This window comes from Arachis hypogaea, chromosome 4 (genome assembly GCF_003086295.3).
Source record: "Arachis hypogaea cultivar Tifrunner chromosome 4, arahy.Tifrunner.gnm2.J5K5, whole genome shotgun sequence".
Classification (NCBI taxonomy): Eukaryota; Viridiplantae; Streptophyta; class Magnoliopsida; order Fabales; family Fabaceae; genus Arachis; species Arachis hypogaea.
Genome location: NC_092039.1, coordinates 83,406,905 through 83,426,399, shown reverse-complemented (window position 1 = coordinate 83,426,399; position 19,495 = coordinate 83,406,905). Strand labels below are relative to the sequence as shown.

General features: G+C 37.8%; 1 non-coding gene across 1 annotated transcript; it reads right to left on the bottom strand.

The window, feature by feature from the left end:
* Nucleotides 1-7,871: 7,871 nt before the first annotated feature.
* Nucleotides 7,872-7,979, bottom strand: LOC112798380 (small nucleolar RNA R71). The gene has a single exon (XR_003199992.1). It is a non-coding gene; the product is annotated as a small nucleolar RNA R71 (small nucleolar RNA).
* Nucleotides 7,980-19,495: the final 11,516 nt, after the last annotated feature.

Below are 19,495 nucleotides of genomic sequence, written 5' to 3'. Positions count from 1 at the left end.
TAAAAAATCTAAAATATTTTCGTTAAAAATTTGTTAGTCATAGAAAAAACAACTGCAATGACGACGACGATAATAATAATAATAATAACAATAACAAATTAACAATAATGCACTAATGGTGTAACCGTGTAACAATAACGACGACTATAAAAATTAAAAATAACCACAACCATCTCTATTAATTATTGAATTAATATTTTAACATTGTACAACTTCAAAGTCATAAGGAAACTCATTTTTTTTATCATTAAGAAAACTCATTTTTAATTCACATTTAATCCATTCTTTATGACGGGCCGAATCTTTTGGGGTGCCATGAGCTTAGCACTGCATGGGCCTTACCAATTCTATACATGTCCAACGCTAGTCCAGTATGTTATTCCTAGCCCAAACAATAGCACTCTTTTAAACAGCCGCCACGTCATCATTCATTTCCTTAATCACATGGGAAACCTATTGTATTATCAAAAGTTTTGGGGTTAACCTTTTAGATACCACTCTCATGTACGGCACGAATGACAACCACAATCTTAGCATATTCCAAATAGGTCCTCTAAGAACCAGCTTCTACTTTCCCCACAATAGACAAATCCAAAAAAGTAACCAAAGCAAGCTTCAACGAGGAAAAAAAAGTAGTCCGCAATGGCATCATTAAACACCTAGAATCAATACAAAATCATGAAATTAGGTCCAATTCTTCACATTCTCTCAAATTCTTGCTTTTTAGAGCATCTCCAATGGGAAGTCCGGTTACTATTTAGTTAGAAAAAAAGAAAAATTAGAGAAATTAAAGTGTTGGAGTAGAACTAAAGTGAGTTCCCTCACTGATTTCAAGAAGAAGGAGTCCTTCTAAATGGGAATTCTCATTGTTTAATTAACACCTGCTAAATAGCAAATTATGTAAAAAATAAAGAGTAAAGTATTGTTTTTGTCTCCAACATTTGGGGTAAATTCTAAAATTATTTCTAACGTTTCAATCGTCCTATTTAAGTCCCTAACGTTTTAAAATTGGCTCAATGTTGTCCTGTCGTTAGAAATTCGTTAACAGAATTGACGGCGGGACAAAATTGAGACAATTTTGAAACGTTAGGGACTTAAATAAAATGAAAACATTGGGGACAAAAACGATACATAAAAATAAATTTTAATTTTATCCATTAATAATATCAGTTTTTTATTGTACATAATATTCAATTATTTTTAATTACATCTAAGTAAATTACACTTAATCACGTTACTTTCATTCTAAATATTTTTTTATATTTTTATATTAACTTATAACTTTAAGTGTAAAATTATAAAAAAATAAATTATAACTAGAAGTCTGTGGTACGGGTTGTGAGATGGATTAGGGGCTTGCGAGTCAAGACAGTTGTCGAATTGTTTTCTTGGAGTGGTGGGGGATAGTACCTGCAAAAACACTCCGACACCCAAGTCAGAATGAATCTGAGAGGTATAAGGTGTGTGAGATGAGTGAGAGTACCTGAGGGGGCCTTTGGTTCCCCTTTATATAGCTGGTGGTTATTATCTCATTTTACCTTATCTAGCTAACATAAGGGAAGTATTTGAATTCGAATGTTGGTTAGAGATTGTAGAGTCAGTTGGGCCATCGTCATTTTATCTTATCTAGCTAAGATAAGGGAGGTATTTGAATTCGAATGTTAGTTCAGGATATTGGAAGTTATTGATCCGTCTTTGGGCTATGAGGATGGTCCAATCTTGGGATTGTCGGGTTCAGTGACCGTTTCGAAGAAGGACCCGGAGATCGGATCCATAACAGTTGCCTACAGAGCATAAGAACATGCTTGCTTGGTCTCATTGTTGAGTTGTGGGAGAGTCCGATTCTTTGTAGTTTGGGAACTGTGAGGGGCCTGAAAAGGACGTGATGTCATCCTGTGCCAATTGGCGGGATGTTGGTGAGTCCCGCTTTCTGCGAGTTGGAATGGGGCATCTTCCACCGAGGTGCCGTGTTGGCAGTCATCGGGAAAAAATGTGATCGCCGCTGGAACCAAGGAGATTGGTGCTTGGTTTCTTACGACTAGGACTTTGAGATCCTTTTTTAGTGATGATTTTAACTTTTCTGGCGCGTCCTTTCCAGTGATGACGTTTATGATTATGGTGGGTTCGGTTTCCGGACTTTCTTGGGGTGTCTGTCGTATTATCCTCGGGTTGTGTCTTTCGCATTATGGTGATCTTTCTCTTTCAGTTCTCCTAGGTTCTCGGGTGATTACGAAAAACTCAGAGAGTTTGCTGTCTCAGATGGCTTGTTCGAGGGAATCTTTTAGGTTGAAGAAATCTTGGATTTTATGTCCATATCCTTCGTGGTAATCGCAGTATAGGCAATTGTTGCCACCTGTTTGTTCCTTCAGTTATTGCGTCTTTGGAAGGATGCCTCACTCCGCTATTTAGTGGTAGATTTCTGTGATGGGAGCAGGTAGGGGATGTAATTCGTGAACTTTCCTACCCTGGGTGGTTGGTTGGGGGCAGCAGGTTTGGGATGTTCTTTCAGGGCATCTTTCGGTGGTGGATTACTACGAGGTGCCGTGTTGCCATGCTGCCGTTTATTAGCGGCCATGACTTAACTTACCTCTTCATCATTTATGTATTCTTTCGCAGTGCTTTAGATTTCGTGCATAGTCCAGACTGGCTTGGGGGTAAGGTGCTTTCAAAAGTCTTGGTTCATGAGACCATTGGTCAGACAAAGACTGGCGACTGAGTCCGTGAGTCCGTCAACCGTTAGGTAATCATCGTTGAATCTGTCGAGGTATATCCTTGTGGATTCGTCTTTGTCTTTGGGTGATTCCAAGTAGGCTGATCGGGTTCTTTGCTTTGGTGATCCTGGTGGTAAACTGGGCTATAAACTTTTTGGAGACGTCGTCAAAACTGGCTATCGAACAATTCGGGAGGCCGTTGAACCATTTGAATCATGTCGGTGGGTTTGTCAAAACATTTAGGGAGTTTGGCTTTCAGAATTTTCTCGGTGAATGGGTGTATACGTAGCATAACTCATTTCTGTATTTGCAGCAAATTTGGGTGTAAAACAAAGATATTTGAGTGTAACACGAAGATATTTGGGTGTAAAACAAAGATATTTGGGTGTATTTTTATTCTGATAAGTTTAGCAAAATTCAGAACTCTTCCTCTTCCTCCTCCTTATCTTCTACTGCTTCTTCTTTTTTTTTCATCATCATCACCATCTTCTTCTTCTTTTTTTCTTATTCATCTTTTCCTTTTTGTTTTACCTTCTCAAGTTTTTTCTTGTTTTACTCTCTTAACAAGAATAAAAACATAAAAATCAAACAAAGAAGAAGAAGAAACATATAATGCTATAAAATTACTTGGAAGAGGATGAACTTACATTCATTTAACTAAAAGAAAGAAAGAAATAAGGAAAAGAAGAAGAAAAATGCAGCATTAGAGAAAACATTTTTCTAGACAAAAATGCTATTTGTACACTAAAATTAGCCACTAAAATCAGTCACCAATGTATTTGTGTATAAATATATGTGTGCTTTAATTTATTTTCAATGTATATTTGTATTCCAGTATGTATTTTATACTGGTGGCTGATTTTGGTGGTTGATTTTAGTATACACGTAGTATACTCATTTTTCTATTTGCAACAAATTTGGGTGTAAAACAAAGATTTTTGGATGTAACACGAAGATATTTGGATGTAAAATGAAGATATTTGGGTGTATTTTTATTTTGATAAGTTCTGTATAATTCAGAACTTTTCCTCTTCCTCCTCCTCATCTTCTGCTGCTTCTTCTTCTTCATCTTCTTATTTCATATTCTCATAATTCTTTTTGGGAGAAAAAATAAAAAAAGAAAAAAATACATAATGTTGTAAAATCAAAAGAAGAAGGAGGAGAAACATGACGATGAAGATGAAATATATGAAGAAAAAGGAGGAGAAACACAAAGAAGAAGGAGAAGAAAAAGGAAGAAGAGGAGGAGGAGGAGGAAAAATGCGAAAAAATGACAGTTGTGGTTTTCATCGAGAAGGAAGAAGAAGAAGAGTCGTTCATAATGGTGAAGGAGCGCTTTGAAAATGTGATGCGCGTGTTAACACACTGATGAGTGGATAATTTATACGCTTTTTTGGCATTATTTTTACATAGTTTTTAGTATGTTTTAGTTACTTTTTATCATATTTTTATCAGTTTTTATGCAAAAATTACATTTCTAGAATTTACTATGACTTTGTATGTTTTTCTGTAATTTCAGGTATTTTCTGTCTGAAATTGAGGGACCTGAGCAAAAGTCTGATTCAGAGGCTGAGAAAGGACTACAGATGCTGTTGGATTCTGACCCTCCTACACTCGAAGTGGATTTTTTGGAGCTACATAAGCCCAATTGGCACGCTCTTAGTTGCGTTGAAAAGTAGACATCATGGTCTTTCTAGTAATGTATAATAGTTCATACTTTGCTCGAGATTTGATGGCCCAAACTGGCGTCAAAACGCCCATTAGAGACCCATTTTTTGGCGTAAATCGCCAAAACTAGCACCAGAACGGGAGTTAAACGCCCAAACTGGCATCCAAGCTGGCGTTTAACTCCAGCAAAGGCCTATGCACGTGTAAAGCTCAATTCTCAGCCCAAGCACACACCAAGTAGGCCCCAGAAGTGGATTTCTGCACTATCTGCACTTAGTTACTTATTTTCTGTAAACCCTAGTAACTAGTTTAGTATAAATATCACTTTTTACTATTGTATCGGAGAGCTTATGCCATTTTTCACATTTAGAAGGCTAGCCATTCGGCCATGCCTAGACCTTTTTCTCTTATGTATTTTCCAACGGTGGAGTTTCTACACCTCATAGATTAAGGTGTGGAGCTCTGCTGTTCTTCATGAATTAATGCAAGTACTATTGTTTCTCTTTCAATTCACGCTTACTTATTCTCCAGGATATACTCTCGTACTTAATTCAGTTAAGTCAGAATGAAGGGGTGATTCGTCACAATCACCCACTATCTTCGTTACTCGCTTAGCCAATATCCGCGTGCCTGACAATCACAAGCGGTCTACATGATGTTCAACGTAGTCATTGAACGACAGCCAGAGTATAGTCTCTTGGGTCTCTGATACACGGACCGAGTCTGTGATGTTAGAACCTTCGTGGTATAGGCTAGAACCAATTGGCAGCATTCCTGAGATCCAGAAAGTCTAAACCTTGTCTGTGGTATTCCGAGTAGGATCTGGGAAGGGATGACTGTGACGAGCTTCAAACTCACGAATGTTGAGCGCAGTGACAGTGTGCAAAAGGATAGAGAGATCCTATTCCGACACAAGTGAGAACTGATAGATGATTAGCCGTGCGGTAGCTGTGCCTGGTATTTTTCATCCGAGACAAGAAATCCGACAGTTGATTAACCGTACAGAAACCGTAGCCTGGACCATTTTCACTAAGAGGATCATACAGCTTGCCATGGAAGGGAGCACGCATGATTGGATGAAGACAATAGGAAAGCAGAGGTTCAGAAGCAACAAAGCATCTCCAAACGCTTATCTGAAATTCCCACCAATGAACTACATAAGTATCTTTATTTTAATTTACGTTTTATTTATCTTTAATTATCAAAACCTCATAACCATTTGAATCCGTCTGACTAAGATTTACAGGATGACTATAGCTTACTTTAAGCCGAAAATCTCCGTGGGATCGACCCTTACTCGCATAAGGTTTTATTACTTGGACGACCCAGTGCACTTGCTGGTTAGTTGTATCGGAGTTGTGAAAAGTGTGAATCACAATTCCGTGCACCAAGTTTTTGGCGCCGTTGCCGGGGATTGTTCGAGTTTGGACAACTGACGGTTCATCTTGTTGCTTAGATTAGGTAACCTTCTTTCTTGTTTCAACCTTTATTTTCTTTTCAAAAAGTTTTTTTAAAAATATATATATATTTCAAAAAAAATTTAATAAAATCATAAAAACCAAAAAAGTTTTGTGTTTCTTGTTTGAGTCTAGTGTCAAATTTTAAGTTTAGTGTCAACTGCATGTTTTTAATTTTTACTTAGATTTTCGAAAATTCATGCATTGCGTTCTTCTTTGATCTTCAAGTTGTTCTTGATGATTTTCTTTGTTTGATCTTTAATTTTTCTTGTTTTGTGTCTTTTTCTTGTTTTTCTTGTGCATTTTCGAATTGTTAGTGTCCCTAGTACAAAAGTTCTTAAGTTTGGTGTTTGCATGTCTTTCTTTTCTTAAAAATTTTTAAAAATATGCTCTTGATGTTTCATCATGATCTTCAAAGTGTTCTTGGTGTTCATCTTGACATTCAAAGTGTTCTTGCATGCATTATTTGTTTTTATCTTAAATTTTTATGTTTTGTTTCATTTTGTTGTTTTTCTCTCTCCTCATTAAAAATTCAAAAGTAAAAAAAAAAATCTTTTCCTTATTCTTCTCATAATTTTTGAAATTTTGAGTTGACATGGTCAAAAATTTTTAAAATTTAGTTGTTCCTTGTTAGTCAAGTCAAAATTTCAATTTAAAAACTTTATCTTTTCAAATCTTTTTCAAAATCAATTCTTTTTCATCTTTTTTTTTATGATTTTCGAATTTCATTCTTAAAATTTTTCAAAATCTTTTTCATTTTTCTTTTAATGTTTTCAAAAATGTTAAAACTAATTTTTTAAAAATCTTTTTCTTAATTTTATTTCATATTTTCGAAAATCCTTGCTAACAATTAATGTTTTGATTAAAAAATTTCAAGTTTGTTACTTTTTGTTAAAAAAGGTTCAATCTTTAAATTCTAGAATCATATCTTTTAGTTTCTTGTTAGTTAAGTCATCAACTTTAATTTTAAAAATCAAATCTTTTTTATTTCTTTTCAATTCTTTTTCAAAATAAATTTCACTCGTATCTTTTTAAAATTTTAATTTCAAAATCTTTTTCTAACTTCTTATCTTTTGAAAAATTATTTTCAAATCTTTTTAAACTAACTACTTGACTTGTTTGTTTTAATTTTAAAAAAGTTTACTATTTCTTATCTTTTTCAAAACCACCTAACTACTTTTCCACTTCTAATTTTTGAAAATCCCTAACCATTTTTTCAGAAATCTTTTTTATTTAACTAATTGTTTTAGTTTTTAATTTTCTTGTATTTGTTTTTCAAATTTTGAAACTAACTTAATTAATTAAATAAAAATAAAAATATTTTTCTTTTCCCTCTTCTTATAATTCGAACCCCTCTCTCTCCTCTCTATTCGAATTACTCATCTCCTCTCACTTCTTCTTCTTCTATTCTTCTATTCTTATACTCACATAAAGGAATCTCTATACTGTGACATAGAGGATTCCACTACTCCCTTTGTTCGCTTCTTTTTCATATGAGTAGGAACAAGGATAAGGACATTCTTGTTGAAGCTGATCCTGAACCTGAAAGGACTCTGAAGAGGAAGCTAAGAGAAGCTAAAGCACAACACTCTGGAGAGGACCTTACAGAAAATCTCAAAAAAGAAGCAGACATGGCAGCCGAACCCAACAACAATGCTAGAGATGCAAGGAATATGCTTCGTGACTATACTGCACCAACTTCCAACTTCTATGGAAGAAGCATCTCAATTCCTGCCATTGGAGCAAACAACTTTGAGCTTAAGCCTCAATTAGTTTCTCTAATGCAACAGAATTGCAAGTTTCATGGACTTCCATCGAAAGACCCTCATTAGTTTATAGCTGAATTCTTACAAATATGTGCCACTGTTAAGACCAATGGGGTTGATCCCGAGGTCTACAGACTTATGCTTTCCCCTTTGCTGTAAGAGACAGAGCCAGGATATGGTTGGACTCACAACCTAGAGAAAGCCTAAACTCTTGGGAAAAGTTGGTCAACGCTTTCTTGGCCAAATTCTTTCCACCTCAAAAGCTGAGCAAGCTTAGAGTGGATGTCCAAACCTTCAAACAGAAAGAAGGTGAATCCCTCTATGAAGCTTGGGAAAGATACAAGCAATTGACCAGAAGGTGTCCTTCTGACATGCTTTCAGAATGGAGCATCTTGGATATATTTTATGATGGTCTGTCTGAATTGTCCAAGATGTCATTGGACCATTTTTCTGGTGGATCTCTTCATCTGAAGAGAACCCCTGCTGAAGCTTAGGAACTCATTGAGGTAGTTGCAAATAATCAGTTCATGTACACTTCTGAAAGAAATCCTGTGAGTAATGGGATGACTCAGAAGAAAGGAGTTCTTGAGATTGATACTCTGAATGCCATATTGGCTCAGAAAAAAATATTGACTCAGCAAGTCAATATGATTTCTCAGAATCTGACTGGATTGCAAGCTACATCCGACAGTACTAAAGAAGCCTCCTATGAAGGAGAAGCTTATGACCCTGAGAATCCTGCAATGGAAGAGGTGAATTACATGGGAGAATCCTATGGAAACACCTATAATCCTTCATGGAGAAATCATCCAAATTTCTCATAGAAGGATCAACAGAAGCCTCAACAAGGCTTCAATAATAATAATGGTGGGAGAAATAGGTTTGGCAACAACAAGCCTTTTCCATCATCTTCTCAGCAACAGATAGAGAATTCTGAGTTGAGCCTCTCTGCTTAGCAACCATAGTCTCTGATCTATCTAAGGAAGTTTCATAACTAAAACAAGGTCCTCCATCAGAAATTTGGAGGCACAACTAGGTCAGTTGAGTAAAAGAGTTACTGAAACTCCTCCTCCTACTCTCCTAAGCAATACAGAAGAGAATCCAAAAAGAGAGTGTAAGGCCATAACTATAACCAAAATGGCCAAACCTATAGAGGAGGAAAAGGCAGTGATTTCTAGTGAGGAAGACCTCAATGGACGTCCACTGACCACTGAGAAGTTTCCTAATGGGGAACCAAAGGAGTCTGAGGCTCATACAGAGACCATAGAGATTTTACTGAACTTACTATTGCCATTCATGAGCTCTGATAAGTATTCTTCCTCTTAAGAGGATGAAGATATTGTTGAAGAGTAAGTTGTTTGGTATCTAGGAGCAATCTTGAAGCTGAATGCCAAGTTATTTGGTAATGAGACTTGGGAGGATGAACCTCCATTGCTCATCAATGAACTGAATACCTGGGTTCAGCAGACATTACCTCAAAAGAAACCGGATCCTGGAAGGTTCTTAATACCTTGTACCATAGGCACCATGACCTTTGAGAAGGCTCTGTGTGACCTGGGGTCAGGTATAAACCTCATGTCACTCTCTGTAATGAAGAAACTAGGGATCTTTGAGGTATGAGCTGCAAGAATCTCACTAGAGATGGCAAACAAATCAATGAAATAGTCTTATGGACTTGTAGAGGATGTCTTGGTGAAATTTGAAGGCCTTTACATCACTGCTAACTTCATAATCCTAGACACTGGGAAGGATGACGATGAATCCACCATCCTTGGAAGACCCTTCTTAGCCACAGCAAGGGCTGTGATTGATGTGGACAGAGGAGAGTTAGTCCTTCAATTGAATGAGGACTAACTTGTGTTTAAGGCTCAAGGATCTTCTTCTGTAAACATGGAGAAGAAGCATGAAAAGCTTCATCCAATTCTCTCTTTATAGAGTCAAGTAGAGCCCCCACACTCAAACTCTAAATTTGGTGTTGGGAGGCCACAATCATGCTCTGAGCATCTGTGAAGCTCTAAAAGAGCTTACTGTCAAGCTATTGACATTAAAAAAGTGCTTATTGGGAGGCAACCCAACTTTGTTTATCTATGTTAATTATTTTTCCATTTCAATTTCCATTGTTAGTTTATGTTTTCTTTATGTTGATGATCATGTGAAGTCTCAAAAATAGCTGCAAAAATTAAATTGGAATAAAAAATAGCATCAAAAATAGCACACCCTGGAGGACAGCCTTACTGGCGTTTAAACGCCAGTAAGGATAGAAGAATGGGCGTTTAACACCCAGTCTGGCAGCATTTTGGGCGTTAAATGCCAAAATTGGAAGACAGACTGGCGTTTAACGCCAGAAAAGGGTGTCTGGCTGGCGTTAAACGCCATTAAGGGACATCAGACCGGTGTTTAACGCCAGAAAAGGATATCTGACCGGCGTTAAATGCCAGAAAGGGGCATCAGCCTGGCGTTTGACGCCAAGAAAGGCAGCAGAATGGCATTTAAATGCTAGAAAGGGCTGTCCAGGGGCGTTTACACGCCAGAAAGGTGCAGGAATGAGAAATTCTTGACACCTCAGGATCTGTGGACCCCACAGGATCCCCACTTACCCCAACTCATTCTCTTCCCTCTTCACACCTTTCGATAACACTCTTCTCTAAACATCATTCACCTATCAAATCTTACCATCTTCCCCATAATTCTCCATCACTCACATCCATCCACTATTTCCCAAAAACCCATCATAAAACCCCACCTACCTCATCATTCAAATTCAAAACACTTCCCTCCCAAACCCACCCATTCTCACACAGATCCCATCTCTCTCTTACCCTATAAATACCCTTCCTCACTTCTTCATTTTCACACATCATAACCACCTAAAACTCCCCTTGTCTGAACCACTCACTCCCTTCTATCTCCTCCATTTCTTCTTCTTCTCCTCCTTTCTTTATTCTTTTGCTCGAGGACGAGCAAACCTTTTAAGTTTGGTATGGGAAAAAGCTTTGCTTTTTGTTTTTCCATAACCATTAATGGCACCTAAGGCCAGAGAAACCTCTAGAAAGAGGAAAGGGAAGGCAGTTGCTTCCACCTCTGATTCATGGGAGATGGAGAGATTCATCTCAAAGGTCCATCAAGACCACCTCTATGAAGTTGTGGCCAAGAAAAAGGTGATTTCCGAGGTCCCCTTCATGCTCAAAAAGAGTGAATATCCGGAGATCCGACGTGAGGTTCGGAGAAGAGGTTGGGAAGTTCTCACCAACCTCATCCAGCAAGTCAGAATCTTAAGGGTTCAAGAGTTCTATGCTAATGCATGGCTCACTAAGAACCATGATCAAAGTGTGAACCCGAACCCAAAGAATTGGCTCACAATGGTTCGGGGGAAATACTTAGATTTCAGTCCGGAAACCATGAGGTTGGCATTCAACTTGCCAATGATGCAAGGAGATCTGCATCCTTTCACTAGAAGGGTCAACTTTGATCAAAGGTTGGACCAAGTCCTCATATATATATCTGTGTGGAAGGAGCCCAATGGAAGAGAGACTCCAAAGGCAAGCCGGTTCAACTGAGAAGGGCTGACCTCAAACCCGTGGCTAGAGGATGGTTGGAGTTCATCCAACGCTCTATCATTCCTACTAGCAACCGATCCGAAGTAAATGTGGATCGGGCTATCATGATCCATAGTATCATGATTGGAGAAGAAGTGGAAGTTCATGAGATTATACCTCTAGAACTATACAAGGTTTGTTGACAAGCCCTCCACTTTGGCAAGGTTAGCCTTTCCTCATCTCATCTGTCTCCTATGCAATTCAGCTGGAATTATCATAGAGGAAGACATCCTCATTGAAGCAGACAAGCCCATAACTAAAAAGAGGATAGATCAAACAAGAGAGCCCACTCATGGACCTCAACAAGGGCATGAGGAAGTCTGTCATCAAGAAATCCCTGAGATGCCTCAAGGGATGCATTTCCCTCCACACAACTATTGGGAGCAACTCAATACCTCTTTAGGGGAATTGTGTTCTAACATGGAGCAACTGAGGATGGAGCACCAAGAGCACTCAATTATCCTCCATAAAATCAGAGAGGACCAAAAGGCCATGAGAGAGGAGCAACAAAGGCAAGGAAGAGACATAGAGGAGCTTAAGCACTCTATAGGATCTTCAAGAGGAAGAATTAGCTACCGTCACTAAGGTGGACCCGTTCTTTAATTTCCTTGTTCTTACTTTTCTGTTTTTCGGTTTTATGCTTTATGTTTTGTCTATGTTTGTATCTTTATTGCATGATCATTAGTGTTTAGAGTCTATGTCTTAAAGCTATGAATGTTCCATGAATCTTTCACCTTTCTTAAATGAAAAATGTTTCTATTTGCAAAAGAACAAGAAGTACATGAATTTTGAATTCTATCTTGAAAATAGTTTAATTATTTTGATGTGGTGGCAATACTTTTTGTTTTCTGAATGAATGCTTGAATAGTGCATATTTTTTATAGTGAAGTGTATGAATGTTAAAATTGTTGGCTCTTGAAAGGATGCTGAAAAAAGAGAAATATTATTGATAATCTAAAAAATTATAAAATTAATTCTTGAAGCAAGAAAAAGCAGTGAAAAACACAGCTTGCAAAAAAAGGGCAAAAAATAAAGAAAAAGAAAGAAAAAGAAAAAGCAAGCAGAAAAAGCCAATAGCTCTTTAAACCAAAAGACAAGGGTAAAAAGGATCTAAAGCTTTGAGCATTAATAGATAGGAGGGCCCAAAGGAATAAAATCCTGGCCTAAGCGGCTAATTCAAGATGTCCCTAACCATGTGCTTGTGTCATGAAGGTCCAAATGAAAAGCTTGAGACTGAGTGGTTAAAGTCGTGATCCAAAGCAAAATGAGTGTGCTTAAGAACTCTGGGCACCTCTAACTGGGGACTCTAGCAAAGCTGAGTTACAATCTGAAAAGGTTCACCCAGTTATGTGTCTGTCGCATTTATGTATCCGGTGGTAATACTGGAAAACAAAATGCTTAGGGTCACGGCCAAGACTCATAAGTAGCTGTGTTCAAGAATCAACATACTAAACTAGGAGAATCAATAGCACTATCTGAATTCTGAGTTCCTATGGATGCCAATCATTCTGAATTTCAAAGGATAAAGTGAGATGCCAAAACTATTCAGAAGCAAAAAGCTACTAGTCCCACTCATCTAATTAGAACTAAGCTTCATTAATATTTCAAATTTTATTATATATTCTCTTCTTTTTATCCTATTTTGTTTTTTGTTTCTTGGGGACAAGCAACAATTTAAGTTTGGTATTGTGATGAGCAGATAATTTATACGCTTTTTAGGTATTATTTTTACATATTTTTATTAGTTTTTATGCAAAAATCACATTTATGGACTTTACTATGAGTTTGTGTATTTTTCAGTAATTTCAGGTATTTTCTGGCTGAAATTGAGGGACCTGAGCAAAAGTCTGATTCAGAGGCTGAGAAAGGACTACAGATGCTGTTGGATTCTAACCCTCCTGCACTCGAAGTGGATTTTCTGGAGCTACAAAATCCCAATTGACACGCTCTTAATTGCGTTGGAACGTAGACATCTTGGGCTTTCCAGCAATGTATAATAGTCCATACTTTCCCCGAGATTTGATGGCTCAAACTAGCGTCAAAACAACCACCAGAGACCCCTTTTTTGGCGTAAAACGCCGGAACTGGCACCAGAACGGGAGTTAAACGCCCAAACTGGCATCCAAGCTGGCGTTTAACTCCAGCAAAAGCCTATGCACGTGTAAAGCTCAATGCTCAGCCCAAGCACATACCAAGTGGGCCCCGGAAGTTTATTTCTGCACTATCTGCACTTAGTTACTTATTTTCTATGAACCCTAGTAGCTAGTTTAGTATAAATAGCACTTTTTACTATTCTATCGGAGAGCTTATGCCATTTTTCACATTTGGGAGGCTGGCCATTCGGCCATGCCTAGACCTTTTTCTCTTATGTATTTTTCATCGGTAGAGTTTCTACACGTTATAGATTAAGGTGTGGAGCTCTGCTGTTCTTCATAAATTAATGCAAGTACTATTGTTTCTCTTTCAATTCACGCTTACTTCTTCTCCAAAATATACTCTTGATCCGTGACAATCACCCACTATCTTCGTTACTCGCTTAGCCAAGATCCGCGTGTCTGACAACCATAAGCGGTCTACATGATGTTCAACGTAGTCATTGGACAACAGCCAGAGTATAGTCTCTTGGGTCTCTGATCCACGGACCGAGTCTGTGAGGTTAGAACCTTTGTGGTATAGGCTAGAACCAATTGGCAGCATTCCTGAGATTCGGAAAGTCTAAACCTTGTCTGTGGTATTTCGAGTAGGATCTTGGAAGGAATGACTGTGACGAGCTTCAAACTCATGAATGTTGGGCGTAGTGACAGTGTGAAAAAGGATAGAGAGATCCTATTCTGACACAAGTGAGAACTGACAGATGATTAGCCGTGCGGTAGCTGTGCCTAGTATTTTTCATCCGAGACGAGAAATCCGATAGTTGATTAGCCGTACAGAAACCGTAGCCTGGACCATTTTCGCTGAGAGGATCTTACAGCTTGCCATTGAAGGGAGCACACATGATTGGATGAAGACAATAGGAAAGTAGAGGTTCAGAAGCAACAAAGCATCTCCAAACGCTTATCTGAAATTCCCACCAATGAACTACATAAGTATCTTTATTTTAATTTACGTTTTATTTATCTTTAATTATCAAAACCTCATAACCATTTGAATCCGCCTGACTAAGATTTATAGGATGAATATAGCTTGCTTCAAGCCGACAATCTCCGTGGGATCGACCCTTACTCGCGTAAGGTTTTATTACTTGGATGACCCAGTGCACTTGCTGGTTAGTTGTATCGGAGTCGTGAAAAGTGTGAATCACAATTCCGTGCACCACACGCTTTTGTGGGTGAGTGTAGCTTCTGTTGGATTTGGCCCAACTTGTAAGACTTGTAAGCCAAAAAAAAACTTGTATGTGTAGCATAACTGTAATTTAAATAGCATAGTGTAACACCCCAATTACCCTAAGCTTTACCTCTATCCGTAAGGCAAAGGTTAATCAGAGGTTACGACAATTCTAAGGCTTATACATATTTATATATAGAAAGAAATAATATACTCTAGAAGCCTGATGAAGAAGTAAGCTCAAAAATAGAATTTCAGAAGCGCAAAACGTTCACACGAAACTAACACACAAGACACAAGATATAGGTGCAAGAGAATAGAACAAATGTATAGATATAGTAATATAAACATAGGAAACTAGCTGCAGCTTGCAAAGTTTAAGCCGACTAGTTACAAATTGAGAAATACGGAGTTTTAGAATCAAAACAGCTTATACATCCTATGTCTCAAGTAAGCCTCTAAACCCATAAAGATAGATATACAAAAAATGAGAGATTACTACGACAAAAGTAAAACCAAAATAAATAAGGAGGGAACCATGCTTCGGTCTGTCACCATATCCGCAATCTCACCGAAGTAAATTACGACCTGCATCTGAAAAACAACAACAAAGTATAGAATGAGAATCAGAGGTTCTCAGTATGGTAACAGTGCCCAATGATGTAAGATGTAAGGCCCCGGGACGCCGAAGGCAATCCTAGAACTCCACATCACATACGGATATTCAAGCTTAATGATATAAATAAATAAAGAACTTAAATCATAAACCGGGTTATCTAACTTAGGAGAGTTCTAACTAATACTAATCACGCCGCTGTATCCCACAGCCTTCGCCAACCTAACCTCCATGCGATCCCATCGCAACCGCCTACCTAACCTCCTAAGCACCAGTCAATCACAGTTAATGCAAACAAGTAAAACACAAGTAGAAGCATATAAAGCAAGTAGTTCAAGTAAGCAAATAGGCATGTTATACAATTAGGCAAACCATTACAAGTAAACAAAGCATACAAACAAATAGAAAATGCATATGATGAATGCCTGCCCTACTGGCTGTGATATCACATTGTCGATTCAACTGCCAACCCGACACATCTCCAAGGAGACATTGCCCTTTGGATTTTCTCATATGGGAACCCCCGAGATATAGTTCTCAGATCACTGTCCAGGTATCGGCACCTGCATGCCCTATAGATCCGAAGGGATGTGAGCGGGATCTCTTGCCTCTGTCCTCACATCTAAGCGCAAACGGGATTAACCACCGTCCTTACGCCACCGCTGCTACCTCGACATGCGGGATTAATCACCTTCCCTGCCAGGAACATAGCATCTCACAATCACAGTAAAAATAATATACCAGTGGTTTTAGAAAACACTTTCAGTATACATAGATCCATCATCTCAATCCGAGTCCTTGACTCATCTCAACCACTGTCGATTCATTACTCAGTTTCCAAATATCAAAGTTCATCATTCCTCATTGAGTCTTCAACTCATCATAACCATCATCAATTCATCACTTTCATTCCGAGCTCATTAGTTCATCAATTTCCCAATTCATTGTCAACAATCACTATATGCACCACTCTTCCTTCTCCCTCAACTAACTCATCCGCAATACACCAGAAGCCTAAACCTCTGTTTGCTAAATTTCCAAAGAAAAACCCAACATAAACCCCTAGGACCTTTCCCATATATCAATGCTCTAGAAATAAGCCCAAGAGTCTTGAAATGGTGTTATAGAAGCTTACAACCTTGTCGGGAAGGTGAAATAGTTGAAAACAAAGTTTAAAATTATGAACCAGGGCGTGTGCGTCCGCACAGGGGTCCCAGGAAAATTTTCAAAGTGTGCGTATGCACAGTGCGTACGCACAAGGGTGTGCGTACGCACAGGTACAAATTTTTATAAGGCCTATACGATCGCACAAGGTGTGCTAGCGCCCCCCAACAAACTGGCCTTCCCAACGTGTGCGTGCACATAGTGGCAATTTCCCATTGGTGTGCGCGCGCACAAGCTGTGCCAGTGCTGCAAGCAGATTGCCTGCCTCTGCGTGTGCGGACACACAGGTCTGTAAGTGCGCACAGGTTACAATCTTCACAGAGTGTGCGTGCGCACAAGGCTGTGCGTGCGCAGATATCAGAAAATCCTAAAATTCTGCAACTTTGCAGAATTTCATATTTTCAACACCAACTTTGAATGATCATAACTCCCTCTACAAAGATCCATTTTTCTCAAACTTTATATAATTTTAAAGCTCTTAAAATTATCTTTAATTTAAAATAAATTCCAATCAATTTTGAAAACTGAGGCAAAAGTTATGATCAGACAAAGTTCACCAAAAATCCATTTTTACCAAAAGCCTCAAAACCTCAATTTTCAAAACTCACAGTTCAAAACCAAACCAACCACAACCCAAGCATTACCAAAACAACATAAAAGCCCATACCCTTCATTTTCCAACTCAACCATCCATAATCCCAATTACACTACTCAATGCCACCAAATTCCTTACTCATCAACATCCAAAGCCATCATAAATAATCTTTAACCAACATCAAACATCAACAACTACTTCAAATCCCCATCACTTAATCTCAACATTATCAATCATTATTTGTATTCATATTACCACACTAAACATACACACTCACCAACATCAACCAACATCATAATTTATAATTAGCACCAACAACATCAATATTCCTCATCAACCTTTATAATCATTAAATACCAACAACATCAATATTCATAATCAATTATCAACATACATCCTCACACATCATAATCATCAATATCCTTTATTCCAAACCACCACAACATTTTACATTAACTCATTACCTTAAATTCTCATAATCCTCAATATTAACCAATATAATTAATCACCATGAATACTCATCAATACCAATAATCTCCAACAATCATCATCAACCACACTAATCCAATACAACCAATAATTATCACTAATTCATATATAATCATTCATACACCAACAACATTCCATCCTATCTTAGGGCCAACTAGCCTAAGTGTCCATGAATATTACATATTACATAAAGTAAATTGAAACTATACCTTGGTCGATTCCCAAAACGATCCAAACATCAAAATGAAGCCATCAAGCTTGCTCCAAAGCCTCAATCAACTCCAACAAATACCAAAACTCAATCTAACATCACATATACATACCAACATCAAAACCTAAGATACACAAAATAACCAAACACAAGAGTTTAGTGAAACCTTACCTTACCCAACGTGATTAGGGGTAAAATTCAACAATTATCCGCTACTAGAGATCACCTAAACAACCAAAACCACAAAACTACTCATAAACTATACATGAAAACACGCAGAATCTAGGGCTAGAAACTGGGACGCGTAGAGAGAGATCTTACCAGATTTCTTTAGATAGAAATGTAGAGCTCGACTAGAGCTTCGCGTGACCACAATCGGCTCGTCAATCGGAGCTCCGGATCAAAAGTTATGACTTCCGAAAGGTGGAGGTGAAAAGAGCACTCTCTCTTCTTCCTCTCCTCTCAAAACCGCGCCTCTCCTCCCTCTTAGGGCTGGAAAATGAGCTTATATATGTTGGGTCTTAGGCCCGATTTGGACCCAGTCCAACCCGTTAGCGTTCTTGGTCCGTTTTGCTCACTTTGGACTAAAACCTTTAAGATTAGTGCACGGTTTTCAAATTCCAAAATTATTTTTGTCCTTTCAAAACAATAAACCAATTTTCCAAAATCTTATTTTTCTAAAATCACAGCACCGGAAAAACTTAAACCGGTTCGGCCGGTTCGACTGCTGGTTCACGACTTTTCTCAGTTTTTCCCAGAAAATACAGTTTCTTACTCTAAAAAATTCACTGAAACCAAATTTCACATTTATATTTTCTAATTAAAACTTCTAAATTTTTAATCTATTTCGGACACTAAAATTATTTTATTAATACGGTTTTACGTAAAAATGCAGGTTCTTATACATAGTCTCCCTATACACACTTAGGGGTTACGGGTTCAAATCTTTTTATCTTTGGTAAAAAATAAATACTTCAACTTCTTTGACTGTTATTAAATTGTTAAAAGAATATATATTTTTTTAATAATACGAGATATTTTTTAGTATATTTGACAAATTTTTAATGGTAAACATAAAAATACTAAAAAAATAAAATATTTTTTTAAGTTACAAATTTACTTTCTTTTTAAAAAGATATTTTTAACTTTAAAAAAGTTTAAATATAATAAATAAACAAAATAATTTTATATTATTACATACAAATATATTTATAGGTAAAAAGTTATTTTTATATAAGATATTTAAGTATTAAATTATTTTTATTTTTAAAAAATCTTTTCAAAAATTAACATATCACCTAAAATCTTTAAGGAGAATGCTAGGTAGACAATGAACATCTTGAACAATATGAACAATGGGCCCTAAAAATTAGCCCAATTAACCTACTAACACAGTATACCCGTATACACCCCCTCCCCCAAATCCTAATTTTAATCATCTTAATTACTAACATCATAATTATCCCACCCACTCCCCCTTTTTTTGACCTAGCAGTAAAAACCTTTCTCCTTCCCCACTAGTGAAGTGGCATTCACGAAGGAGGAGCCTTCCCCTACCCCCAATTGAAACGGCATTGAGGAAGGAGGACCTTCCCATAGCCGGCGCTTCGTCTCTACCGCATTCCATCGTCCAACCTGCTCCTCGTCGTACCGACCATTCTCCGGGACCCCTCCATTGTGAAGACGAGAAGCAGCAATCGAACCCCCTATCGCCATCGCGTGGACATCGCCCAGCCGCCACCAGCGTCGTATTTTAATAGCCAGCTCCCGAGCTTGAAGTCCCTGCATGTTGTTGTCGCTTGGAGTCTTCCTCGGACAAAACCAGAGTAATCGTGGCGTGTGTATGCTCACCCCATTCAAGGTAAGTCCCCCGCTAGCTGTTTCTTCACGAATTAGAT